Source organism: Aricia agestis, chromosome 5 (assembly GCF_905147365.1).
Source record: "Aricia agestis chromosome 5, ilAriAges1.1, whole genome shotgun sequence".
Taxonomy (NCBI): Eukaryota; Metazoa; Arthropoda; class Insecta; order Lepidoptera; family Lycaenidae; genus Aricia; species Aricia agestis.
In genome coordinates, this window is record NC_056410.1 from 3,919,476 (window position 1) to 3,927,260 (window position 7,785).

The following is a 7,785-nucleotide window of genomic DNA, read 5'->3' on the forward strand; positions in this document are numbered from 1 at the left end:
ATTGGCGTATGTTTCATAGGTGTACACCAAAATACGACAGGTATGCCAATAAGGTTGGTTGTTCTTTCAGTTTAAAAACACCGAATACTGAAGTTACTACCTAAAAACCTCAGAAAGCTCGTTTAAGTGGCTATTTCAGTCTATCAGACAACGACAGCGACGTAGATTTATTGTAAGCGTAGAATAAATAATTTTATTAATACGGAGACTAAAGTTTAGTTTTTCAAAGCTCTCTATTATGTCCATGTACATGTTTCTAATGTGCCAGAAAAAGTCAAGCAGACCCAGCATAGTTATACGCTGTTTTTATTAGTAAAGAGGTTTAAATATTATTTAATCTTTAAACCTCTTAATATAATAAAAAGTACTCCCATCTTATATGCTTCTTGTAGTAGTTTGCTGTAAGAAAAGACATTTATTTGCAATTACTACGGTATCATTTTAGTAAGTATAGAAATTTAGACAGGGTCATAGAAAAAAATAATGCAATAACTATTCGAATCGAATATAAAATTATTGATTGTTAAAGCACTATTTTAAACACAGATACACAACATAGCAATTCTCCGCGTGCCAAGTCCTACTTCATGGAACTACTTAAATAAAATATAAAAACATGATGTATTTTGTATATGTTACGCTAGAATTGTTGTTTTACTCGCTTTTTGGCGTAGACTTGTAAAACTTTGATATAGGATTTTAACATACAAGTTACTTTTCCTTGTGTACATAATAAATATAATTAAGTATAATACAACTATGTCCTTCAAATTTTATGAAATGTTAGTCGCTGCACTTTGTTGTGTAACAATTTTCCGATGTGGCCAAACATGCATGTCGTTGTTAAAATTATTATATTTTAAGGTGAGAACGCAAGGCGACATTACGCTGCGACACTTCGTTGTTCCGTAAAACTGATGTTTGGTGTCGCGTAGCTCCGCTGTCGCGAAGTGTAAGGCTTCGTCCACATTTGTATCATTTGTGTGATCAGATCTCCGATCAGATCTCCGTCGCGTATCATCGAAGCGTATCAAAATGATACGCGTATCATGATACGCCCCGATCGCTATTAACCGCGTATCTGATAAGTGTCGTATCAAATACGCGCATGACATCATAGTGTGGACGCCTATTAGATCATTCTGTTGGCAGAATGATCTAATAGGCATATTTGATACGGCATAATGATACGCATACTTGATACGGCGCGATGATCGCGACGGAGATCTGATCGCGCAAATGATACAATGTGGACGCACCTAACTTTAACGCCTCTAGTACTGCGAAACAGCGAGTACTGCGAAACAGCGGCGATCCGATTTTCTGTCCCACCCGCCACACGACAATGGCTTATATTGTATCTCGCTCTATTCCTGTTTCACAGATTTTTCGCGTTTAACAGCGTCGGTGTACTAGAGGCGTTAGGGTCAATTCAAATCGCAACGCGACGCGCATTTCTAATTAATTAATTTTTGTACTGAATAATTTTTGTACTGAATTGAAAGATTTCGTGAGCGTGAGACGTCTTGCATATCTGTCAAATCCATACAAATTTAGAAATGCATCTACGCGTGCGGTGCGGCGTCCTTAGGGTTGATTCGTCGCGTCTGAATCAACCCTAAGGGTCAATTCGGACGGCAACGCGACGCCAGGCGACGCGTAGATGCATTTCTAAATCTGTATGGATTTGACAGATTTGCAAGACGTCTCACGCTCACGAAATCTGTCAATTCATTACAAATTATTTCAATTGCGTCAGACCTCTTGCGAATCTGTCAAATCCATACTAATTTAGAAATGCATCTACGCGTCGCGTTGCGGTCTGAATCAACCCTTAGGCCACAGCACTGCGTTGCGGCTTCGCATCGCAAAAAAAACTACATTTTCTTCATAAGTTGTTTTTGCGATACGACGCCGCAGTGCAGTGTTGTGGTCTGGCCCTTAGCCTATTCGCTTTCATACAAAGAAAACTATTTGGCCGTGGCATGTCGCTGCTCCGTTACAGCATAATATCGCTTTAGTGCGGTCTAACCTTATTCTTCTTTCTAATAAAAAGATCCACACTATCTCCTATTACTGATATAAAATATTTATACATATATCATGTTATATCCTTGTCAGAAACATTGGAAAAATCGCTCTCAAGACAATGAAAAAAACATTGTAAAATTTCATTAGTATTGGAGTTTGTATATAATATAGTATATTTTTTTATTTTCGTCTTTCAAGCCTCATTAATAACGTTATTATATGAGGGCAAAACATTGTATAACTATAATGTTCACTGAGCCTGCGGGCGTATTGTCAGCGCTCAAGCCGGGGGTCGCGGGTTCGAATCCCATCGATGGAACAAAAAGTTTTCGACGTTCCTGGGTCATGGATGTATATTAAATATGTGTATTATAATATATTAAAAATCTTAAATATATTTTGGTACCCGTTGTCTGGTACCCGTAGGTCGTAACACAAGTCCTTCAGGTACTTACCATGGGGCCAGACTGACGTGGTGTGAAGCGTCCATAGATATTATTATTATATTATTTATTAATTTCTGTATGTACAGTGTACACAGTGTGGATCTTCATATTAGTAAGGAGTTTTACTTACATACATCCACTGTAAAAACTTGTCCATTTAAAACCTCCTTATTGTGAGTCATTATAATCAAATATGAATATAATAATTAGTAGTAATTATATTATTATGATACATTTAAGATTTTATATATTTATGGTGTCGTTAAAATCTGCAATATATTATTATACATTATTTCAAATAAGGCCCTTTTCACATGCATACGGTTGCGGCACGGTCGCCGTGCCGTACAAAGTAGAAATGTATGAGCTACGTAGACATCTTTCACATGGCACGCAGGGCCCCCGTAAGGGCTACTGGCGCCTGTGTGCAAAAAATGGATTTGGCGCCCCTTTAGGCAAATTTTTTGGGTCCTTGGTTTTGGCGCCCCTAGAGGATGGCGTCCGTGTGCATTGCACACATTGCACATATGGTAGCGGGGATCCTGATGGCACGGCGACCGTGCCGTGACCCGTGTCATACATTTCTACTTTGTACGGCACGGTGACTGTGCGCAACCGTATGCACGTGAAAAAGGCCTAATTCTATAGTACTGAAGAAAAACCACGCTTCGATTTTGTCAGGGTGAATGCAAACTGACCGTGGAAAGTGGAGACGCTGCGTTCGTCTATAAATAAGTTGCTTTTAATACAACAGGCAGTAATAAAATTTACTATAGCCTATATTATATTGACTGTATGAGTTCGTATTTTTAATATACATAAAAAAGGATGCAAACGAGTAAACGCATTACACATTGTATTATTAAAACATACAATATGTTTTTTTTTTATTATTTTTTTTATGAAAGAAGGGAGCAAACGGGTCACCTGATGGAAAGCAACTACCGTCGCCCATGGACACTCGCAAAATTAGAAGAGCTGCAGATGCGTTGCCGGCCTTTTAAGAGGGAATACGCTCTTTTCTTGAAGGTTTGTAGGTCGTATTAGTCCGGAAGGTTTTTTGGCTTTCTAATTTTAAAATGTTACATCATAGATGTTATCCTGGTTTCAATAACATCCATCACTGTCAATTAGAGTAAGGAACGGAAATAGACGAACTAGCAAGAATAACCTTATTACCTTTAATAGTTAATAGGCATCAAACATTAGAAAGGGTATAAATGTAGTACTAATTATTATTTAATGTGAAATATTAATACAATTTAATATTAAGCATATTCTAAACAAATCTCTTTACTAAATAAAAAATCTTAAAAAGTAATAGTTTAAGCCAAATTTTTATCCCAAAGTTATTGATGTTATTACATTAAAAATTCTAATGTATATAAAACTCGATACGCTAAACTTGCTTTGCTTATTTATACATTTGTTGGCTTACTTCAATCTGTTAAAGAAAAGCACACAAAGAAAAGAAATATACAAAAAATATATAATTTAGTTGCCATCGTGGATTCATGAGGTTTAACCAATCATTGCACTAAACTTAACTAGATGACATTTAATGAAATAAAACGATTTTTGCTGCATGCGTGTGCCATATATTATTACACAAAGTGAGACTGAATATTTATTTTAATATTATCATTTGCCTGCCTAGCATACGTCAACAAGATATCTCACTCTCGAGAATATTAAAAAGGTACTCGTCTTATAATATCAAAATCTCGACATTATCTCGACAAAACTCTATAAAAATGTGTTATTTCGATGATAGATCTACGCGAGAAAAAATGTTTGTCATGCTAGGGTCAATAGAAATGAAGAGACAAACCATCAAAAAAACATGTAAAGTGAGATATCTCGTTGGCGTATGCTAGGCAGGCAGGTGTCATTTAGTTACTATGTCGTTATCAGCATTTGTTTTAACAATAATGCGAGTGGTTTTGGAATTGTACCTTTAAAAAAAATAAACTAACAAACTATAATAGTAGTAGATGGGTTAATATTTAAATTCAATCACCTAGGAGATTTAAATAAGTACCATTGAAAAAGCTTTTAGGAGCTGTAGGCAAGCTATCAACTTTCGACAAATCGTTAAATCTTGAACCTATCAATAGTACCTACTATAGTAATCTGATTAAGCTCAAATAGTCGAGGTGTCGTAAGATTATAAAATTAATTACCTACATCGAAAAAAGTACCAATAGTTGAAAAAGTATCTTAACTCTAATTGCCATCGCGGTACATCTAATTTCTAAGACACGCCAGGCATATCAGGCCTTAGAAATAAAATTACAGTCTACTTGCTACTTCGTAAAGATGAACGCAGATCTGGCAGCGCCTCATGTGTGCTGTATTGTGCATATAACTTCGCTGAAAATTGCAAGAACCGCGAGTGCGGTTAACCGCACAAGTCTGCGCTCACCTTTATTAAAAATACCAACGTAAATTATGTCCACTGCCCATCGATAAGTGATTAAACAGTTGCAATAGGAACTTTACTTGCTGTTGGTTTCGAGGCCAATTTGTCTCTGTTAAAAAATATGCCAAATTTATTATTTTTGCGTATTTAGGCATCGTACCAAATATCATGTAATTTATTTTGTGTCTTGTGATATTGTGTGCTAACCACGGAATATACAACGTGAATGGTTGTTGTCCTGCAGCAGAACAATTTACTTACCTATATCACAGAATACATATTAGTTTAACAGCCTATATAAGTAGTACTTACTATCAGTTCACAAATCTATTGTACTACTAAGATAGTATCATTTTACTGCGTGAAAACAACCATTAAAATTTCAGGCAGTATAACACTAATGTTATAACACTATAAGTACTGTACTCGGCGAAACGAGGCGGTAGCGTTCATTGACCTTTTTAGTCTAGGCGCTAAATGAAAAATGCTCGCACTGTATTTAGAATATTTAAGAATAAAATTGACCTCTTGTAAAGACACAGATTATTACACATTCATCGGAAAAGCTCTTGGTAACTCATAGAATGATAATCTCCAACTTTTAATGAGTTCGAAGTTATAATATGCTTCATATTCAGTTCACATCGAGTATGCAAAATACGATACCACCCTTAGACTAGGAACATCTGACACTTCATTGGCAATGGCGGTTTATATATATAAACTTTACTTGCTGTTGGTTTCGAGGCCAATTTGTCTCTGTTAAAAAATATGCCAAATTTATTATTTTTGCGTATTTAGGCATCGTACCAAATATCATGTAATTTATTTTGTGTCTTGTGATATTGTGTGCTAACCACGGAATATACAACGTGAATGGTTGTTGTCCTGCAGCAGAACAATTTACTTACCTATATCACAGAATACATATTAGTTTAACAGCCTATATAAGTAGTACTTACTATCAGTTCACAAATCTATTGTACTACTAAGATAGTATCATTTTACTGCGTGAAAACAACCATTAAAATTTCAGGCAGTATAACACTAATTTATAATTATATACCTTTTATAATTATATAATTATAAAAGGACAGGGAGTCAATGACCGCTACTGTGTCGATTACCCGAGTACCTACACATTGGTGTTATACATTCCGTGGTGCTAACACTAAACAATTTAAAAATACCTTCCCTAAGTACCTGCACTGATGTTACCTAAATGTAAAATATTATAAAAAATAATAAATAAAATATATTATAAATAATTATAAAAAGAAAATACTTAATCTGTAATACCTATTAGTCGCGTAAAATATAAATATATGTGTCGTTAACTGTATAGAGAAAGAATCAAAAAGTAATACTTAAAAAAAATGTTTTAATGAGCACAGTAAAATGATTAAACATTATTCTAATTCTTAAAGTATATTATCTATGTAGCATGAAACCTTATGGTCCCATTCATCTTTGTTACCTTTTAGAATTAAGAGTAAATACATAACAGCTATGTAATGTAAATTTAGGTGATACTAAATTATTACGATTGTATTAATTTTAATAATATTATTTTTCTTTTCTATAGATAGGTATTCTTATATCGTCTGGCAAGTTATGTGCCCATCAATTTTAAAGTCCTTGAAAGTCAAATAAAATTAATACATCCTTAAACACAAAAAAATAATATTGTCGCTTGCAGTTACATAAAATTATTAAAAAAAATATAAGTGATACGTAAATGTTCCTAAATATTAATTGTTTGATGCGTAACAAAAAAAGTACTTAAATAAAAACATGTTACCAGCTATAACATCAAGTTAATTATAATAATAACTACACAATATTAGGAAACAGAAATGCATTGATCTGCATAAAACAAGCTGTTGGTCGCAAGTTTTAGATTTAATAATTACTGCAGTACTTAAGAGGATACACTAGGGGCTAGAGAAATGAAAAAAAGTACGTGTAATATCTATAGCTGTCTCCCTTACCTCAAGCCTATACCGCAGAACGCGATAGAGACAACTGCAGAAAATTAACGATTCGTTGTCCCCCAATTGTCCCCTGATTCCTTCTCCAAAACTTAACCGATTTAAGTACTTTTTTCATTAAAGATTAAAGAAAGGCTTGAGCTGTGTTCCTATGTTTTATTTTTTTTGTATAATCTAGCCAAATCTGTTTTCTGGATGTTTGAACACAGCGGAAAATCTGGCCATTTTTTTGGGTTTTTGAACGTCTCTTATTTAATAATTAAATTATGAAAATAAAGAAAACATAGGGACTTTGTATTAGTGGCCGTAGATATTCAAGAAAAAAATTATAACTCTACTAACATTATCCAGGGAGGAAACAGGGGACAACGTTTGTATGGAAAAAAGGGCGGTGTAGACTCCTCTTAACCCTTAGATATAAAACATAACTAACTAAATAATTTATTGTAATTATTTCGACTCTTTAGAGATGAAGAAAATTCAATAAATAAAAACTCAAAAATGCATTGAATATGAATTAGACAATTTCAAAATTAGTTCAAACATGATGTTTTGAGCGAGTGTGTAGCTAAGCACTAGCCGTCCGCAACCGCGCGTTCAGAAACTCTGTGTGTAAACACCTTTAAAGTTGCTTTGTAATGATTACTTAGATAATATTAGGTACAAAGTACCTACACAATTATTTTCGTACTTTCAGTTTTTAGAGTCAAAGGCAAACAAAGGTAAAATCCATATCCATACTAGATTTTACGAAGCTTTGAAATTTTGAATAGTTACGAGCATAATATTAGTACGGAGTTTATAAAAGATTCTCTAATTATATTATTTATTTCGCGAATCGCTAGTTATTGTATACCACGTACGACGTACCTACCTACGTGTTGTACCGTGTAGG